Genomic DNA, 16167 nt, shown 5'->3' with positions numbered 1-16167 from the left:
AATTTATATTTTGTGAAAAGAGACCATAAGTTTGTAGATATTTTTAATAATTACTCCCACCAACTATTTACCAACCTCATTAACTTCCACCAACCTTTATTTATAACTACCTTTATTTATGTCTACCAACCTCATCAATATTCATGTTAAATTTTCGTTTTTATTGAACTAAAGTTTGATCAATTGATGTTGTATTTTTTAGAAAAGGTCTTCTATATTTGTAGTAGCGTATTAATTTTGTTATGAACTATGACTTATACTTAATTTTTTTTTTTTTTATTTGGTAAGATTGTATAAGAATTGAGAATGTTTTGATAGTTTTCACAACTTGTGGGATTTTTATGTACTATAAGAGAAATCTGTTTAAGATATCCAAAGTTTGAATTAATATTTTTTAGCTTGGTAGCGTATTAATCTATGCAAATAAGAATGATTTGAAACCATGATTTCAAACCATGTCCAAACGGCTCCTTAGTCTGTGCCTCTCAAAATGATTAATGAGATTATGAGAAACAGTTCTTTGATCTTAAGGGCATGAGAAATATGGAATGGACTGCTTCTATTGGCTGCTTAGAGCCTTACCTCTTGAACAAATATGGAATGGGAAATAGATATTTTGATTATTTGACTTGATCACCTGTGGGATGGGTGCACCTTCCCCAAGTTTAAGAAATTTGGCTGGGTTGTGATGAGAGCATTAGGTAGGAAACAAGAGGAAAAAAAAATCCAGTAATGGATGTTAACTGCACTTAACTGCTCCGCATATAAGAACCAAGAGAGAAGAAACCATAATTAGGCGCTTGCATCACCGTGTGAGCAGAGTTGTGAAGTAGGTCAGATATTGGACTATCTCAAAGAGTGGCTAGAGGAATTTTGGGGGACGTGTTTCTTTTTCATTATATTGTGTTCTCTTTGATGATTTTCTCTACAGAAGTACGTGAAGCCTCGACCCCATTGTCATTTGAAGAAATCTTTTGCTAGAATTAACACCATAGTTTGTGGTATTGTAATACCATATACAAACTAGGAAAGAGTATTGAGTTATAGCTGTCATAATTTTGATGAATTTACATACTTATGTTCTTCACAATATTTGGTTAAAATTGGCGAAGTTTGCTAAACTTGCTTTTTTTTTGCGGTCCGTTGTTAGTTGTTACCTTGTCAATAGAAAGTATGTAAAGGAATGCATTCCTTTTAATGAATTTTAGATTTTTCATCTTGGACAACCATCTGGCCTGATAGCACGAAAGTAGCTCCTGTCTAATTTGATTTTCACCAAAATCAACGAACAAAGTAGCTGTTGCTGACTTGGTTCTGATATTTTAACACGAAAGTGATGTTCCAGAAACAGCGGTAGCCAAATTGTTTGCATCTGTGAAGGGGAACGGGACGCAACTCAATCAATATGGCACTGTTGCCCAGTGCTTGCAGCAATTGCCTTCTGAAGGACAGATGCGGGTAATTCTTTTACAACTTTCTGTCTTGGTTGCTATTTTAATTGTTTGCTAGATCAGCCAACCATTTTTGTTATATGCTTTAGGCTACGGCTGCTGAGGTTCAAAGTCTTCTAGTATCTGGAAGAAAGAAAGAAGCATTACAATGTGCACAAGAGGGGCAGTTGTGGGGGCAACTTGGTGATCAGGTTTGTCTGGTTCTCAGAAGCCCTTTAGCCCCCACACTCCTCCTCCCTCTCTCTATTATATATGTACATTCTATTAATATATTTTATTTTCATGCGTAATTGTAGTTCTATGTACAGACGGTGAAGCAAATGGCGCTTCGACAGTTAGCAGCAGGGTCAACTTTGCGGACACTGTGCCTACTAATTGCAGGTCAACCGGCTGATGTCTTTTCTGTGGATTCTACAGCTCAAAGTGGTATGCCTGTTGTAAATGCAGTTCAACAGCCTGCACAGGTTTTGTGTTCATAACTTGTTACAACCAGTTAGTATTCATTAGCTTATTTGCTGCCTTTTTCCGCTTGAACTCATTTTTTTAATGATTTGCCTAAGCCCCAGGAATTGAGCCGTATAAAGGGATCTTGCCGTTGACATACTCTTGTATCTTCATTCTATAGAGTATATCATTTCTATGACCTGCTGTGCAGTTATAAACATAGTAGCTTGATCATTCTTTGACCTTTAAAGCTTCAACAAAAAGAGCGTAGAAGACATTTTAGCCTGTACCGAAAGGTTAACATTGATAAGAAAAGGGAAATGGAGCATAGTATGTATTTTTGATCCCTGGAATTTCAATAAGGCTGCTCTTTTGAAGTCCAAGGACTTCTGATTGGTTGGATATAAGTTAGGTTTGGGTATTGGTGTTCAAATCTCAGCAGAGACCCAAAAAGAAACAAGTTCTTCCCAGCCACCTAAGCCTTGGCGGGCTGCGTTACCTGGTACCTATGATGGTGGGAGGTAGTAGGTACTGAGTGGAATAGTCGAGGTGCGCGCAAGGTGGCCTAGACACCACCATTATTAAAAAAAAAGGTTAGGTGTGGGCATTGTTCCGTCAGATGTGCAGAGCCTTAGTATATCCACACGGGATTCAATAGCTACCCTTAACCATTATGATTGTTTGTGAATGTTATTTTGAAGTCCATCTTGTTATGTTTTGACATATTGATTTGGGTTGTTTTATTACGTTACACCGTAGATCGTAAGTGGATCACTTTATCTTGTTTTCCCGTTTCTTTGGAGGGAGTTATGTCTAGATTTTGACTTTAAGTTGTTTTCTTCCCTAGTGTATTGCTTGTTGAAGATTTAAGAATAATACTTTTTTTGGGATTATTACCTCATTTTGATTTCTCCTGTTTATCCTAGTTTGGTGCTAATATCATGCTGGATGACTGGGAAGAGAATTTGGCTGTGATTACTGCAAACAGAACGAAGGATGACGCACTGGTGCTTATTCATCTTGGCGATTGTTTGTGGAAAGAGAGGAGTGATGTATGTCTTATGCCCTGTTTTCTTTTATATTACACTCATTCAGTAGATTACCTTTGACTTTGTTGTTTGCTTCTAACATACATTTTCTAAAAAAATGATCTAGATTGTTGCTGCACACATTTGCTATGTAGTGGCTGAAGCAAACTTTGAACAATATTCAGACACCGCAAGATTATGTCTTGTGGGTGCAGATCACTTGAAATTCCCCCAACGTATGTTAGTCCAGAGGCTATTCAGGTGCTGCTGACCTCTAGTTTTTTGTGCAATTTCTAGTCATATGAAGAAATATGAAACATCTTGTGCCACAGCCAGCAGCATATTCACTCATGTAACTGTATGTGCTACCCGTTAACACGGGTTTATCGCTTGACTGATCAAATGCTTGTATGGACAGAGAACAGAGATTTGTGAATACTCAAAGGTGCTGGGGAATTCTCAATTTATTCTCCTTCCTTTTCAACCATATAAACTTGTGTATGCACACATGTTAGCTGAAGTTGGGAGGATATCCGACGCATTAAAGTATTTTCCTAGTTTAATGTTAAGCAAGTTCCTTAAAATCTTTTCAACTGGTTCCTTAGCATTTTTTAATTTTAGGTACTGTCAAGCATTGCCCAAATCACTTAAAACTGGCCAAACCCCTGAGACTGAAACATTGACACAGTTGCATCTCTTGAGGAAAGGATTAAAACTCACCAACAGGTACCTCTTTATCCTCTCATCTATGTTGAATGATCGTCTCAAAGATACTTATGATGGAACTTTCTGGATGCAGGGAGGGTTCTCCACAAATTTGGCTCCTGCAAAATTGGTTGGTAAATTGCTTAACCTTTTTGATAGCACGGCTCATCGTGTTGTTGGGGGCTTACCAGTTACCACCACCGATGCCAACAAGTGGCAGTTCACAAGGGAATGAACATCATCATCAGTTTGCGGCGCCTAGAGTCTCAAGTAGTCAATTAACCATGGCAATGTCATCACTAATCCCCTCAGAGCAAATAAGTGAATGGACAGCTGATAACAGTAGAATGACAATGCACAATAGAAGTGTTTCAGAGCCTGACATTGGAAGAACTCCAAGACAGGTGTCTTACCCAGTTTCTCTGTAAATATTACATTGGATGGATTTATCTGATCTGGTTTGAAAAGAGGAGTATGTTATGAATTTGTGTAGGATCAGGTTGACGCATCAAAGGAAGCAAGCTCAAGTAAATCAGGAAGCAATGCATCAGGAGATGGAGTGATGTCTCGCTTTCGTCGCTTTAATTTTGGCTCCCAGCTTCTCCAGAAAACTGTTGGATTAGTCCTCAAACCCCTGAACGGTCAAGGCCGGCAGTTATATTATTTACATTGTCATTTTCTAGATTGTGGTCCTCATAAAATTTGATTTTGACACTTGATTCCTTGTAGGCAAAATTGGGTGATTCGAATAAATTTATTATGATGAAAAACTTAAACGATGGGTAGAGGAAGGGGCTGAACTTCCTTCTGCGGAACCACCCCTTGCACCCCCACCAACCGCTACTGCTTTCCAGAATGGAGCGCCAGATTATAATGTGAAGAGTGTATTAAAAAGTGAAAGTTCTATATGCAACAATGGATTACCGGAAATGAAGAGTCCAACTTCTGCTGATAATGGTGCCGGAATCCCACCTCTGCCGCCTACCTCCAATCAATTCTCAGCTCGTGGTTGTATGGGTGTTCGGTCAAGGCAAGTGATTTTGTCGTGTTAATTATTTTTAGATGATATGATTGGACGAGTAGAGACCTAGTATGGTCAAGTGACATCTTTGGACAGCTATAAGAGTAATCACTCCTTCCTGATTGAACATTTTGGTGGCTTAAGCGAAACAGCCCTTGTTTGTTTATGGTCCGATTCTGAAAGAAGATTTTTAATTGGTGAGAGTAAATACTTGATAAGCTCCTGTGATCAAACTAACAATTTTTAGTGTATACTCATCCACCTGATAAAACACTGACCCAAAAATAATATCGAGCATTTGTTTCTTTTATCTACTCTGGGGCTTCAAAGTTGAGTTGACAGGGTCGTTTAACAACATAAGAATTAATCCTTATTACTGAACGCGATCCAGAAGCAATGCTTTCAAAAGTTTCAAACCTACTTTTATTATACTTCATATGACCATGTACCTGGGCTTTTATCTATAGATAATTTATTTCGTTACAAAAAATAGGTCACTGAAAGGTTATAAGTGTGTGTGGTGCTCTCTTCTATAATTCAATGGAGAAACCTGACTGGCTTCTCTTCCTTCTTTTGGCAGGTACGTTGACACATTCAACAAAGGTGGTGGTAACCCAACAAATCTGTTCCAGTCGCCTTCTGTTCCTTCCATAAAGCCTGCTACTGCTGGCAATGCAAAGTTTTTTGTTCCCACCCCGATGTCCCCTGTTGAAGAGACAGGGAACAGCACCTCCAATGAGCAAGAAACTTCAAGTAATAGCGAGAATGATTCAGTCAGTGCTGTTAACGAATCGTCTCATTTTCCAGCACCAACATCTAGCGGCCCGCCTATGCAAAGATTTGCAAGCATAGACAATCTATCCAATAAAGGAGCCGGCACTGGCTCTCTATCAGATTACTCCCGGAGAACTGCATCATGGAGCGGAAGCTTTCCGAATGCTTACTCCCCAAATAAATAGGAAGTAAAATCACCGGGCAATGGATTGAGTATGCCTCCGTCGTCATTCATGCCCAGTGGTGCTAATTCGATGCATTCCTCAACAAATGATGGCAGTTTCAGTGACGACCTTCATGAAGTGGACCTGTGACGCAACAAGAGGTATATACTAAGTTTTGCTCGTCGTCTTGGTATCCTGCACGGAATCTCTTCACTTTGTTGGCAAGCAGTGAAGTGTGGTCAATGGAGCTGGAAAACATTTTCCGCACACCAGAATATACCTTTTTCTCCTCTCTTTTTATTTACCTACTTTTTGTAAGATCAGTTGTATGTTGAAAGCAATTGCTTATTTAGCTGTTTACCTGTAGGTTTTTTTTTTTTTTTTTTTTTTTTTGTGTCCCTAACACCTGCTGTTTCAGAGACTTCTTATTATATCACAAGGGAAGTGGCCCATGAAACATTGTACAGTTGATTTATTCATTTATTGAGGAAATGAACTCTCATTTGATAAATTTTTAATTGAAGTATATCTCTATAGAAGAGACTAAATTATTTGTTACCTTTGTTTCTCATATTCAATGGCATCGACAATTTCTTTCCAGTAGACACACTTGCATAATTAATTTTAATTTATGTGATGCCTTGAAAGTGAGGGTGAATGCAGATTGATGATCATTATGTCTATACTCAGATGCGAATCTAGGATTTCTGGAGCATAGGTTCACCACTCAATTTTCAACCAAGTGCACCATTTAGTCTTTTGTAGTATGTGTTTCCGTAGGTAGTATTATACTAATTTTAGAAAATATATACCTAAAATCAAGTTTTACTTGCGATGGCAATGTGTTCATGTGCTCCAAAAATACCCCCTAAATTCGCCACTGTCTATACTAGAGTATAAAGAGGGGAGCAGTTCTAAACCTGCATGAAAACAATAGATAATTATGCAAAAATGTTGTGAGTAGTTAGAAGTAATTCAACACTTTCAGTCACTCCAGTTTGAAGCTCTGCCAACGATGAGTGAGGCTCTGCACTTCCCCTAAAATCTTCTTTGGGTTCGTTTGAAGTTCTTAAGTAGTTCATATATTGAACAACGATCACTTGAAACAATTCTTTGTTGAGATGGGAGTGAATTCAAGTATGTTTCACGTTGTACAATATGAGTTCTGATGCCCCTATTGTTCAAAATTGAAAGGGGAAATTAATTCTAAGAGGAAAATTGGAGGTACAAAATGATTTTCACCCTTTTTAAAATCTTGTCGGTGACTAAAAATTTATGTTCTAAATTTACTCGAGTATAATAACTATACAATCTCTGGCAACCTCATGGAGCCATTTGATGCTAATCGCTATGTTTTAACGATTACTGAGTTTCACATTTCCAAATCAGCCTATTGGCACCTTGCTAAGAATAATATGGATAGGCACATATCCAACAAAAGCTTCAGATGGGTTTGGAGACTCAAAATTCCGAACAAAATCAAATTCTTTCCAGTCAGCATAGTTTTTGGGAGCAGAATCAAGTAGCAAATGCACTGGCCAAAGAAGGTGCAATATCTAACCTATATAACAATGATGTGCAATGAGCAGTTCTTTATTGTTTGTTCTAAGAAACTGAAATCAGATAAAGCTTTTTATTTGGCCTTATAGTCATTTTGTTATTCGGATTGTAAAATTCCTTTTGCTGGGACCTCCCAAGACACTGCTAGTCCTTTTATGTGTAATGATGCATAATATTCTCTTTAGAACGATTAATATTTCTATAGATATCATGTCTTTCTAGCGCATGGTGCTTATTCTAAATAATATCTCCAGCTTTTGTGAATCCCTATGACCAGTCTAGTGGCTTGAAAGTGGAAGATCCTTAGGGGTCGTTTGGGAGATAGTCGAAATTATCCCGGGACTAATTTATCCCATCTATTGGGATTATTTTATACCATCTAAAAGATGGTATAAAATAATCCCAACATAAGTGGGATAAGAAGGTATAAGCTGGGATATCCCAGCACTAATTTTTGTACCATGTTTAGTGCTTGATATCCCAGCTTATACCTTCTACCAAACGACCCCTTACTGTATTAGCTATCATACATGATATGGATGGTAAGTGGTGTTAAATTCAAAGTCATTTCAAGTCATTATTATGGTTTTTAAAATGGACTTTAAGCTATTATTTTGTAAGATATTTGTATAAACTTGAGTGATGTTATTGGAACCAAAAAAAGAAGATAAAGTAACTTTACTAGATAATTTCATTAAGTTGAATGATCATTTGAGGAATTAACTTCTGAAAATCGAGCGGGGATCCTAAATCATGATCGCAGGAGTACATACATTCCCAATCTAAAATTTTGCTCAAGGTTATTTTGGAGTTTTTTCAATTAATGTAATCCCTTCGTCTCAAAATACTTGTCGTGTTTTTTCATTTACACAATCATCATTAAGAAAGTATTAATAATGGTAGTGTTTTGACTATTTTATCCTCTTAAAATATTTTACCATGTAATCTCTCAATTTAAAAGCATAAGCTTAAACTCATTTTTATTTGTATGTGTACTCAGAATATCAGCCAGTTAATATAATTAGTGCAGAGGTAACTTTTAATATAATTAGTGCAAAGGTGAAATGGGAAAAACTACTTAAATTTATCCTGATTAAATAAAATGACAAGTATTTTGAGATAAATATTTTTAGTAAGAACGACAAGCATTTTGAGATGGAAAGAGTAATAGACTACTATGAATAGAATAATTTAGGGTTTAGTTCATTAGCTTGCTTTGAATTAGGATGATGTTTGTTATTGATGCCAATAATTAACCTGTATTTACCCTTCATGATCAGTTCCGCTCTAATTTCCCATCTGTTTTAGGGGAGGGTTTGTTTGCGGGAAAATAAAGTAGAAGCCCAGTAAAAGTATATCTACTTTTCATATCTAAAGGTCAGCCCAGTAAAAGTATATCCACTTTTCGTATCTAAAGGTTTGCCCCTATGTTTAGGGTTAGACTTAATTTTCCCCTCTAAACAAATCCATCTGTTTGGTGGGTGGGTGAGGGGGCGGGGTGTTGGCAGGAATATAAAGTATAATTTATTTTTGGGAAAAGGTGCAAATATATTCTTTAATTTTGCGATTTAGAGCAGATATATCCCTTGTTACAAAAGTGGTGTATATATATATATATCTGTCATTACAAAATGATGCAAATACCCTTGCCATTACAAAATGGTGCAAATATACCCTTTTCGCTGACGGATTTTAAAAAAAAAATATTTAGGTTATTTTTTAATTAAAAAAAATGCCACGTGACTTTAAAAAAAAGTTTACCCATAATTCCTCATTAGTTTTATGGACAACGTAACATCCAAACTCTACTTATAGGATTACACTGAATATGTTGCTATTGTTCTATGAACAACATATATTTTTGGGTTGTGCTTTGGGGTATATTTTCTCTTTGCATAATAATTGTTACACCTCGGAAAATTTTTCGTTAACGTGCAGTGAATAGAATAACGAAGGGTACGATGTATATGATATTTGGGCAAGTAAGAAATAGTCTTTAATGGTCCTAATTAAGATTTCAATGACATTTGAAGTAGGAGACGAAAGTTGTTAAGGAAAGTAAGGTATATGTCATGTGTCGGGCAAGATTTACGAGTATCGAATTAATGATGACTTAATGAAGTTTTGGAGAAGAGTTGTAACATCCCTTTGATTGTTAATGAAGTGTTAAATAAGTGTTAAGAATGTTCCATAAGGATTTAAGATCAAACAAATAAAGGAATTGAGAGTGTGGGAACTTTGGTAAAAGTTGGCAAAATTTTCGGACAAAATTTTGGTCCAAATTGGTGGGGGCATATCTCTTAGAATATGAGGAGTTTTGGTATGTTTCTTTTTTCCAAATTTAAGTTCATTGAGTCTAGTTTCCAACGCAATAAATCGCTCGTCAATGTGACGTCTGAGTAAAAAGTAATGGCCATTCTACGACAAAGCGTTCGAGCAGAAATTTCCGCGGACCATTTGACGTCTGTAGAATTTTTGACGGCCCGTAGAAAATTCTACGGTCCGTCAAATTGGCTCAGCCCAGCGTCAAATGGTCACAGTGACCCAATTTTTGACTGGGCAGTTCTACGGACAATTTTGAAGGTCCGTAGGAATTTATACGGCCCGTTAAAATGGGCGCAGAATTGCCCGATGGATCAGATTTTAAGTCATTAAAAGGGAGACCCACGTTCATTAATTCATTTCATTTTCCACACCACTTCTCTCTAGAACCCTCTAGAACTCTCTCTACTCTTCATCCACAAGAAAACAAAGGGAATCAAAGATCAATAACAAGAATTCAAGTGAATCAAGTGTAAGAAACCCATTAAAGTTCATCTAAGCCAAGAAATCCAAGTGAAGGTGAAACTAGAGTTTTTCTCAAGTGAAGTGTTTGCACCCAAGGTTCATTCCTACACCATCTAAGGTAAGTTTTATGACATTTCCTTGTTGTTTAAGGTATTTGAAAGTTGAAACACTTGGATTATATAAGGAAATAGGAAATGGGTCATAAATGTCGGAATAGTGCTAGTGTTGAGTAGTAGTTTGGAATGAATCATGAAAATGGATATGTTGTGGTTGTAGGTAGATTGTGAATGGCATTTAGAACATGGAATGAGCATTATACATGGAAGAACGTAATAGTAAATTATGACCATGATTATGGGGAAATTGAAGTGAAATTGTGAAATGTGGATAATGTAGATAAATGATGGTTGTTATTTATGATATTATGAATGATATTACGGATGTTTAGGAGTTGATATGGAATATGGGGGAAGTCATATGAACAAAGGAAATGCTGCTCAATTTTCTCTAGCTTTAGTAAGCCCGTTCATATAATTATGTAGCTAATGCCGATACGAATTCTCTTGAAGGTAAAATGCATGCATTAAAGAAGAACGAGCAAGCAATAGAATAGTTAAACGACAAAGGTATGTGAGGCTAGTCCTTTCTTTCTAAGGCATGAATCTTATGGCATGAATTCCCTCTTTTCTTATGAATATCCTACATCCTAGAAAACTGAGAGCCCTTGTTCATGAATAGCTACACGAGATAAGAGATACGTTATGAGTATGAAAATGATGATGATAAGCTTAAGTCTAAAGATTCTAGAGTTCATGCTATGATGTTCCTATAGTTCTAACGATGCTATTTATAATCTATTGATGTTGACCATTATATACACTCACCTTATACTCCAATTCTGTCAAGATGAGGCAGAATGCTTATCAATGCTCCATAATGAAATCGGGGGTCCACGACCTTATATCACCCCGATAAAATATGATTATCTATGAGTCTCTATGCATGCATCATGATGAGTTATGATAAGTATTTTATGATGAGCATATGATGAGTTTACTATGGTGAGCAAATTATGATAAAGCCATGAGATGAATAATAATGGTAAGTATACGGTATTTTTATGAAGTTCATGCCATGAATATGATATTATTTTCATAGATAGTCCTTAATCTAAATACATGCTTTACGAAAAGTTATGATAAGCTTATGAGATGTATGTGATGATAAAAGATTTCCGTAGAAATGGCAATGATGATGATGAGATATACCGAGCCTCGTCATGGCCGGGTACGGAAGACATATATGTGACATTGTCGAGCCACTACATGGCCGAATACGGATACTGTCGAGCCACTATGTGGCCGAATACGGACATTGTTGAGCCACTACGTGGCCGAATACGGACATTGTCGAGCCACTACGTGGCCGAATACGGATACTGTCGAGCCACTGCGTGGCCGAATATGGATAATGTTGAATTGTGTATAAGCAGATACAGTACTATGATATGTATATGTATGTGTTATGATGAATGCAAGATGATGATAAGGTTATGATTAGTTGTGCTAAGGTTATGATATGCTTATGTGACGTATAAAAATGTTAAGGATGATACCGAGCCGATATGGCCGGGTATGGGGCTGTATTGCATATGTAAGTATGTGGATGCACCAAGTGTACTTTTAGAGGAATAAAAAGGGGTAAGTACGTACGACGAGTGTCAAGAAGGTATTATAAGACATGGACAGTTCCTTTATTTTATGCTATCCCTTATGCTCCTATTATGTATTGTTATTATTGATGTTTTACATACTCGACATATTTCGTACGACGTTCGTTTCTTTGGACGCCGTGTTCATGCCCACGGTGAGACGGAGACGGTGCAGATCCATAGTAGCTATCAGCAGATTGGCAGGAGCCCTCCTTTATTCCGGAGGTGTCATTTTGAGACAAAGATCTTTGTGTACATATATTTTGGGCACGACGGGTCCTGTCCCGTCCATATGTCTAGTACTCCAGTAGAGGCTCGTAGATACGTATGTGTGGGTAGTATGGTCTCACAGTCTTTATGTATATGCATGTATATATTATTTTGATAGCCGAAGGGCTTATGTCTATAAAATAATTATATTTTAAATGAAAGTCGTTTTCTATGATTATGAATGATGAGAAATATGAAGGAAGACAGGATAAGTAATAGAATGAGCGGTGCTCAGTGGTTAGCTCCGGGTACCCGTCATGGCCCTAGTCGGGTCGTGACAATAATGGTCATATATATGCATGGTACGTACCCTTTAATTAGTACTTTTGGGGTTATTAGGGCTAGGGTGTTGCTATTTGTATAGGGGGATTCTTGTACAAAACCTATTACCCTCAGCCTTTCTTAGACAACTAAAATGTTTTCCTACATTTGTAATGCTTCGAGCCTGTTCCAAACATGTAGCATCTAGATATTTTGGTTACCAAATATCCTACTTTTGTAAAGTTTGTGTTTTGAAATAAAAGAACATGCAGTCTCAATGGAGATGGATGACCTTTGATTAAAAAATAAAAAAAAAAAATAGGGGTAGGTTTTTGCTGGGGTTATTCTGGCCAGGGGCGGATCTAGTAGTATGATTTTTTTTAGTACTCCTTCTGTCCCAATTTATGTGGCATTTTTTGTTTCTCGAGATTCAAGCTGCATGAACTTTGACCAACATTTTAAGATGTATTTTTTCACCCAATTGATTTTTTTTTAAAATTTTCCTACGGCGGAAAATTAAAAATAAAATAAAATAATATATATATATATATATATATATATATATATATATATATATATATATATATATATATAATATATCAATTTGGTGAAAAATACATCTTAAAATGTTGGTCAAAGTTCATGCAGCTTGAATCACCAAATTGATATGAGAAAAGTTGCAAATTATAGTACTTTTCATGTAGTTTTCAAACATATAAATTTTAATCTTAAAATATTAAGTTAATCTAATCCAGTTGAGCTTCAAAGTTTAGTGAAATTGAATCTCGAAAAGCGAAAAGTGCCGCATAAATTGGGACAGAGGAGTAGTATAGATAAAGGGTTTCATTTGAACCCATAAGTTTTATGTTAAACCTGGATTTATATATCAATGTAAAACCCACTAGAATTGCTGAAAATGTTGAATTATGAATCCAAAACTCAAACAAAGTGATGGACATGTATTTTCTCTTTGTTTAATGGTACTTGTTACATATATACTTACATGGTTCTCTTCAATTAGTGCTTTTGGGATTATAAAGGCTAGATTTTTGCTGGGGTTCTTCTGGATAGGGGTGGATCTAGTAGTATATGGATGTAGGGTTCATTTAAACCCATACGTTTTTTCTTAAACCAGGATATTTATATCTCTATGTAAAATTCACTGGAATTACTGAACAAAGACTCAAACAAAGCGATTATGGATTTTTACTTTCTCGTCGTTTAATATAATGGTCATGTGGTATTTTATGTTGTACCTAACTGATAAGTACTGCATGCATAGCCAATAATTTGTTGGACAAGATTTTGCAGGAATATGAAGTTAACCATTACTCCCTTTGGTCCGAATTTACGTGACACAATTCGGATTTCAAAAGTCAAACTTCTTTATTTTGATCGTGAATTCGGACATACAATCTTTAAGTTTTTTTGACAAATAATTTACATGTTTACAAACTATACAAAAAGTAATACAAGTCACAATAATTAATAATTTAAATTATTGAAAGGGCATGAGAGTAAATTGTCGTCAAATAGTTTCTTGTTTGACTCTAGAAAAACGAAAAGTGTCATATAAAGTGGGACAAAGAGAGTATTATATTTTATGGACTATCCAGGGGCGGAGCTGATCATGGTAGAATATAATAGGCGTTTGGGTTAATATGAGGTGGTGTCAGAATTTAAAGTTTATGGGTCTGAACATGTTATCCAACTCATAACTCTTCTTAATTAATTACTATGTTCAAAATTAAATATTTATATCATTTACTGGATTTCATGATACAAATACAGGGTCTAAACAAAAGTTATTGGTTTCGTCCAAACCCACAGCTAATGTTCTAGCTCCGCCTCTAGTGGGTTCAACAGAACCAATTCAGAAGTTTTCGTTCAAACCATGTATTTTGTATTAAAAAACACTATAATATGCATAAATGCTAAAATCAGAACTCAGTTACTAATACTTGAGGCCGCGACCTAGAATCCAGATCGTATAAGTTTCAAATTTTGGCTCCTTTGAATTGATCGAGATGGAGTATTGGGGTGCATTTGCATCCAGACACCTAGAGTTCGTGTATGAATATAATTATAGGTAAACTACTTGGAAATTCTATTTGGAATTAGAATGAAACAAAAAACATGAAGGGTTTATGAAAAAAGGATAGGAAAATGGAACACAAACTTGCATGTCACATTTCCATCATTCCATGAGCTAGATGTGTTACTGTCGATGAGGGAAAAAAACAAAGAAGTCTATAAATAGAAAACAGAAAATAAACATTTTTCAAAGATTCCAAAATTTTACACATACATGTACCACCTTTGGCATAAAGCGCTTCTAATGTTTTGTTGTTGTTGAAGAGTGCCACAAATAGTGACTTCTAGGTTATGCCTTTCTCAAACTCATGGTCCTACTGCTGTAATAATATAATCACGCTGCACTAAGTTATGTCTAAATTCTAATAGGTCATAATTTTAATAAATTATTCTCTTATGTTTTGTTAAATTATTCATAAATAATCTTGCTGAAAATTGGCAGAATTTGTCTGTATTTATAAGTAATGACGGACATACCATTACTTCACTACAATCTTCATCCTACCACTTGTTATTTGTAAATCTTGTTGAATTGGCGGGCAATGCATGTTTATGTTATAGCGCCAAGGCCAATTTTTGTATAATTCCTAAAAACTGGGACAAAACTTAAACAACGGCTCACAAATATTATGTCTGTGCAAATTTGCCGAGTCATTTACATAAATGACTCAGATCAAACAATGTACTAAATCGATGAGTTGGATTTTTATGCGTTCTATGGCCGTCCATTAAAATTATAACGGGTGAAGGAGTTGATATCTAATTCTCTAGGTAAATCACTCAACCTTCAGCCAAGTGTACTCTTTAGCCTTTTTTTAGTATGGATTCCAGCATATAGTATTATACTAATTTTAGAAAATATATATATTAAATATCTAATTTTACAGAGAAATCATGTGTTCACGTATCTTAATTTTAGTACCTAAAATCGCTCTCGGTGAGAGGTAGTAATTATTTTTGGAAAGCCTTTAAATGTATAACTTTCCCTTATTAATTCCCCACAAGAACCAACGAAGTGGTCCTAAGAGTCAGAAATAAAGCAAAAGGGCTAATAAAGGACCCCATTTCTAGTCACCATTTTCCACTAAAGGATCTCTCTCTCTTTTTATTTTATTTCGCTTGTAGGATAAGGATCTCGTCTGGATTCACACTACACCACGCACATGCAAGCAAACATCACATCTCCCACTAATTATTCTTAATTGGGACTAATCCAAATTTTGCTTTCGCAATTTGATGACTTTTTCTTTTTTTTAAAAAAAAAATTTCCGCCGTATGGTGGTGTTACCTAAGTATATCACCAAAATTATAGTTAGTGGGGGCATTAAATGACCCAACCTCACTTACAAAGCCTGTGGATCTTAAAGTCCCTAATAAAACTATACAGTAAGTCCAGTGAGACTAATGCAAAACTGGAATTCTTCCTCTTATGCAAAAATTGTTCTTCCTCTGTTTATGCCTTAGAGAGGCCATTTGAACCATTTGAATCTGATCCAAACGATAAGGTCCAGCAGCTGTGGAGGGTAATCTCGAACTAGATAGAATCATCAAGTCACCATTGGTAATACTCCATTTAGCAAGTGCATCCGCGACTTGATTAGCTTCACGATAGCAATGTTGAACCTCGCATTGTATGTTCCTTGTCATATCCTGAATGTGATTTATAATATCTTTCATCTTCCAAGGAATGTTAATATTACCTTTGATCATTTCCATCACAATTTGAGAATCACATTCTAGAATAATGTTGTTATAACCTACCTATTAGCCCAATCCATTCCATATAGTGCTGCTTTTGCTTCAGCGATATTGCTAGTACTGTACCCAAAAGAAACAGCAAAGGCCATAATCATTTTGCCCCTATAATCTCTGCATATACCTCAAGTGCCAGCTTCCC

The 16167-nt window shown here is 36.0% G+C and overlaps 1 pseudogene; it reads left to right on the top strand.

The window, feature by feature from the left end:
* The first annotated feature begins 1326 nt into the window (after nt 1-1326).
* LOC132067206 (protein transport protein SEC16B homolog) lies at nt 1327-6002 on the top strand (annotated as a pseudogene).
* Nucleotides 6003-16167: the final 10165 nt, after the last annotated feature.

The sequence above is a fragment of the Lycium ferocissimum genome, chromosome 1 (assembly GCF_029784015.1).
Source record: "Lycium ferocissimum isolate CSIRO_LF1 chromosome 1, AGI_CSIRO_Lferr_CH_V1, whole genome shotgun sequence".
NCBI classification, from domain to species: domain Eukaryota; kingdom Viridiplantae; phylum Streptophyta; class Magnoliopsida; order Solanales; family Solanaceae; genus Lycium; species Lycium ferocissimum.
Note: the sequence above shows the minus strand (reverse complement) of the source record. Positions and strands in the feature narration are given on the sequence as shown.